General features: G+C 40.5%; 1 pseudogene; it reads left to right on the top strand.

Moving 5' to 3' along the window:
- Positions 1–7,522: 7,522 nt before the first annotated feature.
- On the top strand, positions 7,523–8,185 carry LOC135909953 (uncharacterized; annotated as a pseudogene).
- The last annotated feature ends 5,975 nt before the right edge of the window (positions 8,186–14,160 follow it).

The following is a 14,160-nucleotide window of genomic DNA, read 5'->3' on the forward strand; positions in this document are numbered from 1 at the left end:
AGTAACTGGAATGCCCTTGTATTTCTCTCACATTTATGGAAAAATATGGAAACTGATGTCATCGTGGAAATTAATTTCAAGTGAATACATCTTTCAAACTCACTGGCTACAATTTGCAAACTGAAATATGTGCCGTGATGTTATAAGTGAATTAATAAATTTGTGAGAATCGGTTGAATATGTTTCTATTTCTTGTGCTAATAATGTCGACGTCTGAATAATCCAGCTCAAGAACAAGAATTATGCTACCTAGCACAGGCAACATAAAAAAAAAATATCTGTAAAACTGAGAAAGGATCACTCTGTACAATCATTATTTGTTGGTTGAATGGTGTGTGCCAGTTTGAGTAAAACTTATCTACTTTTGAAACATGGCAATCGCAATAAGTGATGCTTATGGGATCAGTTTATTATGCTGCATTGCTGTTGTATGATCCAGTTGTGTTTCCAGCCATGATAACGTCCCTGTGCAGGTCATTCCATATCAAGCGACTTATTAATATTGAGTGCTTCAGATTTTTATATGAAAAAAAAAAAACTGCTATTAGTGATATGCTGGAATACTACAAAGTCACTCCTTGTGTGAGTTCCATTCCAATTTTGTTCACTGCCACAAAAAAAAAAATAATAAACGAAAGAATACCCACAAAAATCTGGTTTCACGCAAACATGAAAGGCACATCACTGTCATTACCGGAAATTTTTTGTTGCATTTTAAATTTAAGCCGACTTATACCTATCAATTTTTACTCATGTATTTTAGATAGCAATAAACCATTTTTACGAAGTGATGTAAAATGCAGTTTTTACCGAACAACTCTGACACTGGCACAGATGCACTTGCAGGTGTGCGATTCCATGCCAAATCAACCAGCATTTTTTCGACACCACAGATATAGCTAAAAACACTGCCATATGTTTACTAGAGTTCAAAACTCCTTACCCACTTTTATTTATTTTTGCCAGATATTTTGTAGCATTTTGGTGACACTTTAGTTCTCCTGCTCAGCTGAGCTAGAGGACGTCAATCAAAATTCTTTTTCAAATGCACATTGTATTGATCTAGGCCTTCAAATGGTGTGCATGGAAATATGGTGAAGTGATGCAACTGCCAAAATAGTAAATTTTTCAAATATTTGAAGTGCTTTTTTGGCACTGGCAAAAGTGAGTGAACTTTCAATACGTTAATTTTTTTCGTAACGAAAAATTAAAAGGACAGAACTTAAATACAGAATAGCCCAGGTGACATAGTATAGCAAAAAGAATATTTTGAAGCTCTAAAGGTTCAGCTGATCGCCCGAAAGAAACTAAAATTCTAATCTTTAGCAAGAAGTTTCATGTTCAAGGTAAAAACAGCTTTGGTAGTTGGCCAAAACATATGTGACACATTATTGTATAGCTCTACATGTCTGCTATGCATGTGTGAAGTTAAAAAAGGCATTATTATTAAATACGAAAAATTATTTTTTGAGTTTTTGTCAGCACCGACTTTTCTCGGATGTGCACACAAGCTTGCCTGCCAGGAATACAGACTGCAAAACTGGCTTCGTCTGCAACGCAGGTGACAAGAGAAGTGGTGTTAGGGTCTGCATTTTATTGCCAAGGGATGCATTCTCTAACGCAACGAGGCTTGTGCTTGGTGTGGGCCAGGTAAACCATACAGCCATTGCACATAAAATATCAATATGTGTTAAATTCATGAGGCAGCCCTGCAGTGCTAAAAGATATGTTTCCTGCAGTTTACAAAAAGAAATATCTGCAATTATGTAGACAGTAAATCTAGAAAGAGCGCTGACATTGTTCATACAAAGCATTTTAAAGGACATGTTGCACTGCAATGCAATGCGACATGCAGGGAGCAGGACACTTTCTGCCCTGCTCTACGGAGCCCAATGACGAGGCAAGTAGAAAACAGCTTCATAATTAAAACTGAAAACCTACACGAGTACGAACAAATTCTTGTGGTGTTGCCTGTTACCACTGTTTCAGAGCCGGAACATGCTCATCTATAAAAGTAATATGTGCCGTGTTCAGTCTGATATTGTCAGACGTCGTTGGCGACCAATTTTCCAGTTCATATATATATAAAAAAAAGAAGAAAATATACGAGTCGAGACTGTGGTGCTTGACGTCACCTGCCTTTGTCATGATAAAAAAAGGCAGTCACAGTTTGTTGACTAGCTTTGTGGCTAATTATATTAACAATCTTTCCTTACTAGATGACAAGGCTTCATATATTTATGCTGTATGTGTGATCCACAAATGAACATTAAAACAAATTAATTTATCACACTTGAATAATATCTTTTCGGAAGTTGTCACATGCAGAGCAGGACATGTAGGGCTATGTAATGATGGGTGACATATACTTTTGCTCCAGCCACCAAAGCTAATCTGCTGACCTTCAACACGAAGCTTTCTGCAAAAAATTTGAACTTTACAGTTTTTTTTAGGTGATCAACTGAACGTCCAAGGCTTGAAATATTTTGCAGCTATCCCAAATCAACCAGGCTGATTCTATATTTATTTTGTGCCTTCTGTATTTCCCTGACTTTGAAGAAACAAATTCAAACTTTGCAAATTTTGGCAGTCACACCACTTCAGTCTCTTGACATGAACACCATCTGAATATCTGGATCATACAATTTCCCTTTCAAAAGAAACGTGTATCAGTGTCTTCTAGCTTAGCTGGGCAAGAACAATCAACTTTTGCCAAAATTCTAGATATTTTTTGCAAAGGAAAATAAATGGGGAGGAAGAGTTTGGAGCTTCAACAAACATATTTAAACTTTTTTGACTATATCTGTGATGGTCAAAAAAACGCTGGTTGGTTGCCCTGGAATGGCTAGGTGTATGTATGAAAACAAATTTTTTCAAGAATTTTCTCATTGTATCTACTTTTGAATATCAAGCAAACTTGAAATGGTTTGCCATAATGGAACAGTTCTTGACAAAATTGGGTGGTTTGGCATGAAACGAGTGGATACTTAAAAAAACATAATAATAAGGAAACACTATCCTTGCTGGAACTATATCAAAAACTAACATAAAGATGTAGTGAAATATAACAAAGCACAGCACTTGTATTCTGGATTGAGCAATCCAACGTGGGCTTCTTAGGATACTAGCATAATTAACATAAATAAAATAAACAAAAATGTCAAGGCATAGAAAGGCACAACATTTGTATGCTCGTATGAGAAATCCGAATCGAGCTCTTCAGGACACTAACATAAACATCAACGAACATAAAAATGCCAAGAATTACAAAAGCACAACACTTGTGTTTTGGTTTGAGCTGTCCAACTTGGGCTCTTCAGAGGCTATTGGTCCCATGCGAGAAGCGAGGCCAGAGTTCTTTCCATAGGGCATGTTGGTACCAGGAAATCTGCGACGTGAAGCCTGAAAAACAACAAAAAGCCAGAACAAGCTTTAAAAAGCAACTTCCACATGCAAGAGTATGGCATGCAATATGCCCTTGTTATATATTTGTCTTGCTTTATTCCAACCTTCGATGGGCACAGCTTTACAGCATGACAATTTAAATTTATTCAATGTGGCACAGCTAGGACTCCACTAAGTGTGAAATGCAGGAAAGGGCAAAGAGAAACAAAACACTGTAGCAAAATAACTTTATGAATATCCTCAATGTCGAAGATGTGAACTTTACTTGCTTAGAAACAAAATAGCGGACAAAAATTTCTTGTCGTTCATAAGAAAAATATTCTTATTGTGCTGTCACCCCTTGAATTTCTCCAAAACTGAATTTTCACTTAGCTCCTTGATGTCTGTCATTGCAGTGGTTTGGGAGTATTGCCACTTCACCTAGTTTACTATAAAACAAGTTTTTGTAAGTTTCATTACACACAAAAAAAATATGCTGCTTTATCCTTCATAGAAAAATAAAACCTGTAAAACTGTAAATACTGAAAGGGTTTTGCTGCTCTATTGTCACCTAAAAAAGTTATTTACCTGTTTCTTTTTTCTCAGAAAATCACTCTGAAGAACTTAAATCTGCAATAAAAATATTAGGGATGCACGAATAGTGAGACCAAACCGAATAATGCCAGAAGCAAATTGAATATTGGATTGCTTCTGAATAAATAATAGCTGATATCACAATTAATGTAAAATGATGTTCACATCCTAGTATTCTTAAAGTTAGCAAGTTTCTGTCATGGCATGCTATGTTATGAAGAGCTGTTTATTAAAAGCACAAATGGAGCAGCAAAAAGTTTCTTCACATGCACAGGACTCTTCGGTACGCATAAATGATTGCTGTACAGCCTCTAAAGTACAGCTACTTAAGTAACATAGCCTGGTCTGCTATTCATACAAGTTCTCATGTTTTATGTCGATACTATGTTATTGGAGGTGAAAATTTACCGTACTTTGGCTCAAATTTTGTTTTATTGGTGTTTTGAAACATTCGAATATTTGCATTTACAAATAGTGACCATTCCAAGACCAAATCGAACACTATTCAATTCGAAAGTTTCCAGTATTTGAACACCACTAAAAAATATATAGCTCCTAAATTGGAGAGGCATATTTTTCCCCAAAATGTGATCCTCAACGACCTAAACAAGAGCGACGGGAAAGCCCATTTATCGTTTTGATAAATTTAAGCCCATACTCTACTTAGCAATGGTTCATAATAACCCTGTAAACATCCAAGTGAAGTAAGGAAGCAGGAAACAATTTCAACAATTTCAGAATGGGAGTAGTGGACATGTTCGATGTTCTGTAAGAAGCTTTATACATCATCATCATCACCATCAGCCTATTCATGTACACTGCGGGACGAAGGCCTCTCCCTGCGATCTCCAATAACCCCTGTCCTGCGCCAACCGATTCCAACTAGCACACCCACAAATTTCCTAATCTTGTCGCACCATCTAGTCTTCTGCCATCCTCTACTGCGCTTCCCTTCTCTTGGTATCCATTCTGTCACCCTAATGGTCCAACGGTTATCTAGTCTGCGCATTACATGACCCGCCCAGTGCCATTTTTTTCTGTTAATGTCTATTAGAATATTGTCAATATTCGTTTGCTCTCTGATCCAAACCACTCTCTTTCTGTCTTTTAAAGTTATGCCAATCATTGTTTGTTCCATCGCTCTTTGTGCAGTCCTTAACTTGTTCTCAAGCTCCTTTGTCAGCCTCCAAGTCTCTGCGCCGTATGTCAGCACCGGTAAAATGCACTGATTGTATACTTTCCTTTTCAATGATAATGGTAAGCTCCCAGTCAGGAGCTCACGATGTCTGTCATATGCGATCCAACCCATTTTTATTCTTCTGTGAATTTCCTTTTCATGGTCAAGGTTCCCTGTGATTAGTTAACCTAGGTAAACATACTCCTCCACAGACTCTATAGGCCGACTTGTGATCTTGAACTCTTGTTCCCTTGCCGGGTTATTTTTCATTATCCCACTCTACACTGTCCCTCTTAAGGTTCACAATCATTTGTTGCAACTCGTCTGCATTGTTGCTGAATAGAACAATGTCATTGGCAAATTGAAGGTTGTTGTGGTAGTCGCCGTCGATCTTTACTCCTAAGCCTTCCCAGTTTAATAGCTTGAATAATTCTAAGCACGCAGTGAATAGCATTAGAGAGATTGTGTCTCCTTGCCTGACCCCTTTCTTTATAGGTATCTTCCTACTTTTCTTGTGTAGAATTAAGGTCGCTGTGGAATCTGTGTAGATATTTTCCACAGTATTCACGTAAGTGGTCTGTACTCCTTGATTACGCAATGCCTCTATGACTGCTGGTATCTCTACTGAATCAATGCTTTTTCGTAATCAATGAAAGCCATATAGAGAGGCTTATTGTACTCTGCGGATTTCTCGATAACCTGGTTAATGACATGGATGTGATCCATTGTAGAGTAATCATTCCTGAAGCGAGCCTGCTCCCTTGGTTGACTAAAGTCCTTATTCTACTGGAGGTTATTTTGGTAAATATTTTATATAATACTGGGAGTAAGCTAATGGGCCTATAATTTTTTAGTTCTTTAACGTCACCCTTTTTGTGGATTAGTATAATGTTTGCATTCTTACAATTTTCTGGGACCCTTGCAGTCGATACACTTCGTATAGATAGCCGCCAGTCTTCCTAGCATTACGTCTCCTCCATCATTGATTAAATAGACTGTTATTCCATCCTCTCCTGCCGCTTTTCCCCATTTCATGCCTTGCAAGGCCTTTCTGACCTCATCTCTAGTTATAGGAGGAGTTTCTGTATACTGTTCATTATTGTTTCGAACAGAGTGCTCCTGAGTCTTCTGGGTACTGTAAAGGTCAGTATAGAATTCTTCCGCTGCATTTATTATACCTTCGAGATGGCTGATGATATTACCCTACTTATCTTTTAGTGCATACATCTTGGTTTGTCCTATGCCAAGTTTCCTTCTCTCTGATTTCAGGCTGCGTCTATTTCTTACGACTTCTTCAGTCTTTCTGACGTTATAGTTTCAAATATCACTTATTTTCGCCTTGTTGATCAGTTTTGACAATTCCGCAAATTCTATCTTATCTTTTGAGTTGGACACTCATTCTTTGTCGTTTCTTTATTACGTCCTTTGTTACTTGGGAGAGCTTGCCTACTGGTTGCCTTGGTGCCTTCCTTCCCACTTCAACTGCTGCCTCTGAAGCCAACCATGTTACGGTTTCATTCATTAGCTCTATGTCATCACCATGTCTCTGTTCAAAGGCTGCAGATTTGTTTGCAAGTACCAGCCTGAATTTTCCTGCTTTTACCCTTACTGCCTCTAGGTTGACCTATTTCTTCTTGGCCAAATTTGCTCTTTTTCTCTTCAAACTGAGGTGAATCCTAGCTCTCACGAACCTATGATCACTGCACTTTACCCTACCTATCACTTCTACAGCCTGCACTATACTGGGGTCAGCATAAAGTATGAAATCAATTTCATTTATTGTTTCATCATTAGGGCTTTTCCAGGCCCACTTTCTTTTGCTACATTTTCTGAAAAAAGTTTCCATTATTCTCAGCTTATTCCTTTCTGCGAATTCTACCAGCATCTCACCTCTAGCATTTCTAGAATCGACACCGTAGTTGCCAACTGCCTGTTCACCCGTGTGCTTTTTCCCCACTTTGCATTGAAGTCCCCAATTACTACTGTATACTGCGTTTGCACTTTTCTCATCGCTAATTCAACATCTTCATAATACTGATCTACTTCCTCATCGTCATAACTGGACGTTGGAGCGTAGGTTTGTACTACCTTTAATCTATACCTCTTATTGAGTTTGATTACTGTAGTGTGTATTAACAGCATTTAGCCAAATGTGAGTACTCGGTTGGCAACCTGGAATAATGTATGGGAACTTGAGCAATGAGCGTGTATCACCGTGTCTCTCCAATCTAATCGATCAGACTGCATCCCGGTCTACCCGAACACTAAAATGGTGTCAGAAGTGTTACTTGGTCTCATGTGAGTGCCAAACCAAGTCATTCCGTCGTATCATCCCTCAGCAGCAAGCGGCAACCGGCAATCGCAGCCATGGCACACGCGCTCCCTCCTTTGCCAAGTTTCAACCTTCGCACCACAGATGCCAACAATACTGGTCACGAATGGACCAAGCGGATAGAAAGCTTCGAGAACTTTCTTTTAGCGCGTGTTATCACGGCAGATGCACGCAACAAAGCGCTCCTACTGCACTACGTCGGCGAGTAAGTCTATGACATATTTCGCTCCCTCACGGACAGCCCTACACAAGCTGCAGCAGCTATAAGCACGACCCAGACCACGCAGAACCCATCGACGCCAGAATACGATGCCGCACGAGCGAAACTGAGTGCATACTTCGCCCCATAAGTGAACTCAACATTTGCGATCTACAAATTTCGCCAAGCCCAGCAAAACGTTGGTGAACCACTGGACGCCTTCTACGCGCGCCTCCGGCAGCTCTCTCGCCGCTGTAACTCCGAGAATGTCAACGTTGAAGTCCAGAACCAAATAATCCACACCACAACGTCGTCTCGCCTTCGCAAATATGCAATGCTTCATTCCCTCACTTTACCAGACTTACTTAAACAGGGAAGAATGCTTGAGGATGTCGAACGGGATGTATCCAAAATCGAAAAGAACGTCGACAGCAATGCGGCGGTGCTCGCAGTGCACATGGAAGGACAGCACCATGGCCAACACCAAAGAAACAGCTGACAGATGCCATGACAAACCTATGCACCTCAATGACCTCGTGCCTCATCAGCAGATTGTCGCAACTGTGGTGGCAAGTGGCCTCACCAAGGTGGACGATCAAGTTGTGCTGCATGGGGCAAGACATGCAAGGCTTGTAACAAGGTTGGTCACTTTGCACGATTCTGTCGTTCAACGAGACAAATGGTCCAAGCAGGAATTCACAGACAGCCTGCAGTAAGAAGAGTTCTAGCACCAAAGAATGTGCTGCCACTCGTGACACCAGTTCAAGCAGTGACGAGTATGTTTTCGTTGCCATGACCTCACCTCAGACAGGCCCATCTCCAAAAGTTATTGTCACTGTAAACAATGTGCCGGTCGGTCACTTTCATAATCGACACAAGTGCAACAGTGTCAATTGTTGGCAAAAATGACTTTGAGAGCTATCGCCTAAAGGTGAAACTCCAGGAAACATCCGTCAGAGTGTTCCCACACAAAGCAACATCTCCGCTTGAACTTCTAGGCAGAGTCTCTGTCACAATGAGATACAAAGATAACTGCATTGAAGAAGACATCTTTGTCATTCGAGGAAACTGTGCACCACTCTTAAGCTTCAAAGCAGCATCCAACCTGGGGCTTGTCCAGATCACATACCAGGTTAATGAGTATCAAGGTGACAAGTCAATTGTGGAAGCATTCCCCAAGTTGTTTAGTGGAGTTGGAAAACTCAAAAACCACCACATTCACCTTTTTGTGGACAACACTGTCCCACCGGTTGCACAACCACACAGGCATATTTAGTTTGCCTTACGTGACGCCACAGAGAAAGAACTTGAACGCCTCCTGTCAGAAGACATCATTGAGTCAGCTAAGGACCTACACCGTGGGTGTCCCTTGTGGTTATTGTGCCTAAACCGCATCAGCCTGATGAAATTCGAACCTGCATTGACATGCGTGTTGTGAACACTGCCATTACATGTGAACGACATTTGTGCCCAACAGTGGATGACATCATTGTTGCCTTAAATGTAGCAACAATGTTCTCCAATCTTGACTTAAAGAATGGATATCATCAGTTGGAACTTGACCCTTCCTCAAAGCAACTTACCACATTCTCAACACATGTTGGCTTGTTTCGCTACAAACGACTGAACTTCGGCATCAGCAGTGCAGCTGAAATCTTTCAGAACACCATACACCAAGTGCTCAATGGCATCCCCAATGTCCTGAATGTTAGTGATGATATTCGTGCTTTTGGGCAAACAAAACAGGAGCATGACTTGTCCTTGGAAGCCGTTCTGCAGTGACTCCAAGAAGCTGGAGTGACACTGAATGAAAGGAAGTGTCACTTTCATCAACGTGAACTGAACTTCTTCGGACTAAATTTTTCAGCTGATGGCGTTCGTCCTGATCCTAAGAAGATAGCAGCATTCCTCCAGATTAAAACACCAGAATCACCACAAGAAGTGAAGAACCTGCTAGGAATGATCAACTATTCAGGCAGATTTCTGAGAAATCTTGCTGACCTCACACAGCTTTTACATGAACTGACAGTGAAGGATGTTGTATGGGAGTGGACAGAATGACAGCAACATGCTCTTGAGAGCCTAAAGCAAGCCATGTCCGATGCCTCCACCCTTGCTTACTTTGACCCATCCAAACTGACAGAATATGTGGTAGATACAAGTCCTCATGGACTGGGTGCTATCTTTACACAGCGTGACAGTGAAGACATTGCAGTGATAGCTTATGCAAGTAGAGCGCTTACACTAGTTGAAAGTCGCTACTCCCAAATTGAACGTGAGATACTCGCAGCTGTATGGGCCATGGAGCACTTCCGTCTTTACCTTTGTGGAATCAACTTCCTTTTGCTGACTGATCACAAGACTTTAGTGAGCATACTGGGAAACCAAAGATCATCACCATCTGCCCGCATTGAGTGCCTTGCTCTACGCATTCAACAGTACAAGTTTGTTGTACAACACACTGCAGGAAGTAGTAACCCTTCCGATTACCTTTCCAGGCATCCAGTTCCTGAAACGAAAATGTGTGCCCGCATCAACGAAGTACCTAATGAGTATGTCAACTTTATCCAGCACCACAACATCCCAAAGGCCTTTTCGGTTCAAGAAGTCGCTGATGCAACGAAAGCAGACCAGCAGCTACAGTCGCTTATCAGTGGTATCCACCACCCCACACTCACCAGCTGGGTCTCAGCTGAACTGAAGCCATTTGCATTGATAAAAACGGAACTAACAACAACGCCCGAGGGCATCGTGTTTCAAGGAACACGCCTAGTTCTTCCCACTACTCTGCAGAAACAAGCAGTGCTGCTTGCCCACAAGGGCTATCAAGGGATTGTGAATACAAAACAAATGTTAAGAGAAAAAGTGTGGTTCCCAGGCATGGATAAACTCGTGCACACTTTGATTAAATGCTGTCTACCATGTCAAGCAGCTGTTCCCCAAGCAAAGCAAGAACCACTTGCCATGACAGAACTACCCAGTGGTCCCTTCCCAGATGGAAAGTACACTATGGTGGTGTTAGATGACTTCTCACGATACCCAGTGGTACAAGTCATACACTCCACAAGTGAAAACAATGTGCTTCCCTCCCTGCGACAAGTGTTTTGCCAGTTTGGAATCCCTGCACAGGTAAAAAGTGACAATGGGCCAACATTCCAAGGCAAAGAGTTTGCTGCATTCGCAAAAGAATTCGGATTTCGGCATCATCGGATCATCGGCTAATGGCGAAGCTAAGTGGTTCATGACAACATTGAAAAAGCATGTTCACACTAGTCAGCTTAAGAACACAGATTGAAAAGTAGAGCTCGAGACTTTCCTGATGTCATACAGGTCTTCAAAACACTTGACTACAGGAAGATCACCGTATGAACTGCTGTTTGGCAGACTGATGAGAAATCTTCTGCCCTGCTATGTTGAAGCTGCTTTGGAAACGGAAGACGTAACAAAGTTGAAAACAACTGTACTCGAGAAAAGGGCATATAACAAACAACATGCTGATGCACGAAGGCATGCTAAACCACATCGCTTCTGTGTCGGTCAACGAGTCTTGAGCAATTAAGCAAGACAGACACGACAAGTTCACTTCGTGCTATTATCCAGACCCTTATACCATTTTCAGCGTTCATGGATCACAAATCAAGGCATCGAGAGGAAATAGAGTAATAACGCGCAACTCAAGTTTTTTTCAAAGATGCCTCTGGCCTTAAACAAGCACCAGCCAAAACATCATTTGACTGTGATGACATCATATATCCTCTATCCACCTCAGCGCCAGATCCTGCACCACCTGCATTGCACCAGAGCTTTCCAAGAGACCACTACCCAAAGAGAAACAGAAAGCCTCTACGCCATCTTTCTGATTTTGCAACCTGACATTGTGACTGTTTGTTGGTAGGAGACATTCACGACTTTTCAACAGTGAACTGTTTTCCGTTTATGGCTTCCCTAATCACATTGTACCCGCATTCATTTCATTTTCCCCAAGGAGGGTAATGTAGTGTCTATTAACAGCATTTAGCCAAATGTGAGTACTCGGTTGGCAACCTGGAATAAAGTATGGGAGCTTGAGCAATGAGTGCGTATCACCGTGTTTCTCCAACCTAATCGATCAGACTGCATTCCGGTCTGTGCAAACACTAAATTACGACTACTGCTACCCTTTCGTTGATGCTGTAGAATTCGTCAGTGTTGCCCGCTATGTCTTTATGGATTAGGAATCCTACTCCGTATTGCTTCTTATCCAGGAGACCTCTATAGCAGAGGACATGGCCATTATTCAGCAATTTTTAGGCCTCACCAGTTATTCTAATCTCACTAAGGCCGATAATATCCCAAACAATGCCTGATAGTTCTTCAAAGAGTCCTGCTAAGCTAGCCTCACTCGAGAGGCTTTGTGTGTTAAATCAAATCAAATCAGCTTATTGTCATCTCAAGGATGAGGACAGGTTCGGAATAAAAGTGACATTAGTCACTTGAAGGGAACCCCAGCCTCCCTGATACATGGAATGCATTGAGGACAGTCGAACAAAATTCGTTCATAGCAAGAAGGGGTTAATATTTTACAAGTTGTAATACACATAGATTCAACATATGAACTGAAAATATAGATACACAGATTCCTTTACGGTCAAATTACACAGTATAATACATGAAGACAAATTCCAATATACAGTGAAAGTTTCATTAGTGATAAATAATATTGCATTGATTTCATGATAAAAGGGCTTCCCTAGTAACACGTGTGCCACATTCTTCAATTATTACCCTTTTTTGAATTAATTTGTTTAATAAAACAGGAACAGTGAAGCGAAGAATTTGTCGGCCAAAGTGTGTTCTACACAATGGAATGATCCAGTGTTGTTGGTGACGAGTGGGATAGTGTATGGTTCTAGTGAAAAAATATCCAAAATATATGTTTTACTCGTAAAGCTAGCTGATGAATTGGGATAATGTTAAACCACTTAAATAATTCACCTGTGTGTGCATATAATAGTAAACATTAGCAATGTGCCTAATTGCTTTTTTCGGTGGTTTGTATAGTCTATTAATGTTCGTTGCTGTTCTACTTCCCCATACTAAAAAACAATAACTGACATGCGATGCAAACAAGCTGTTATAAAGTGTTATCTCAATGGAAACTGGAAGCAACGAACGCAGTCGTGCAAGTATACCTACACATTTGGAAATATTAGTTATTAGCTTATTAATTTGTGGTTCTCATGACATTATACAATTAAAAAACACTCCTAAAGTTTTAACCATCTCTACAATTTCAATCGTCGCAGTACCTAAGCGTAAGGCATTGTGGGATATAATGATCTGCATCCGCGAGTGAAAAATAACAGCTTTTGTTTTTGATGCGTTAATGACTAATGAATTTTGCTCACTCCATGCATTTAGGCTCTCTAATGTAGTGCTGATAAGTGTAGTCAATGCACCCATATTGTTACCAGTGAAGAAAATGCTAGTGCCATCGGCATAGATTATATATTTAGGTTTATCACTAATTTTTACACTATCGTTGATGTATAAGTTAAAAAGCAGCGGCCCTAAAATGCTTCCTTAAGGTACCCCAGTGATTATCGGCTGAAGAGAAGAGCAGTAATTGTTAATTTTTACATATTGCGATTAGCACTTAAGGTATGATTTCAAGAGTGAAAGTGGGATGCCACGAATACCATGCATTTCTAGTTTTTCAATTAAAGTGTTATGACGGAGACGGTCAAAGGCCCTGGGAAAATCAACGAAGATTCCAATGCAGAGCTTCTCATCTTCAAAAGATTTTAGAATCATTTCTTTTTGGGCAGTCTTAGTCTCAGTCGACCTGCCCTTCATGAAACCGTATTGTGATTTTGTTATTATGTGAAATTTGGTGCAAAAGTTTATGACTCTTTTAAAAATAGTTTTTTCAAAGCCTTTTGAAAGTATCAATAATATAGAAATGGGTCAGTAGTTCGCAAGGTTATTTTTGTCTCCTTTTTTTATATAGCACAGTGACAGCAGACGTCCGCATTTGTTCTGGAAAACAGCCTGTCGATAAAACAGCTAGGTTATATATGTGAGTGAGCGCACAGGAGCTATAATATGCATTGGATTACATGCTTGATCGGAGATATCTGAAAACCATCTATGTCACGCGCGCTGGTGTTCTTTAGCGTAGAGAACATTGAGGCTATTTCTTGATCGTCGGTTGGTCCGAAAAAGATGCTGCTCGTTTCTGTAGTCTCTGCACGAGTTACTGTTGGCTGTAATTGTTGCGCTGGCTGTACAACGTTTATGAGAAAGTGGTTAACTTTTTCTGCAAGCTCTAGATCTTTAACAATGCGGCCATCTATTTCTATTTCCGTAATTCCTGAGCAAATAGGTGTCCTGTGAAGTAACGTATTAAGCTTCCTCCAAATATTTGCACTCCCATTGCAGCGGTCTGGATCAAATTGTTGACTTAAATAATTTCTTTTTTCTTTCCTAATAAAT

Source organism: Dermacentor albipictus, chromosome 1 (assembly GCF_038994185.2).
Source record: "Dermacentor albipictus isolate Rhodes 1998 colony chromosome 1, USDA_Dalb.pri_finalv2, whole genome shotgun sequence".
Lineage (NCBI taxonomy): Eukaryota > Metazoa > Arthropoda > Arachnida > Ixodida > Ixodidae > Dermacentor > Dermacentor albipictus.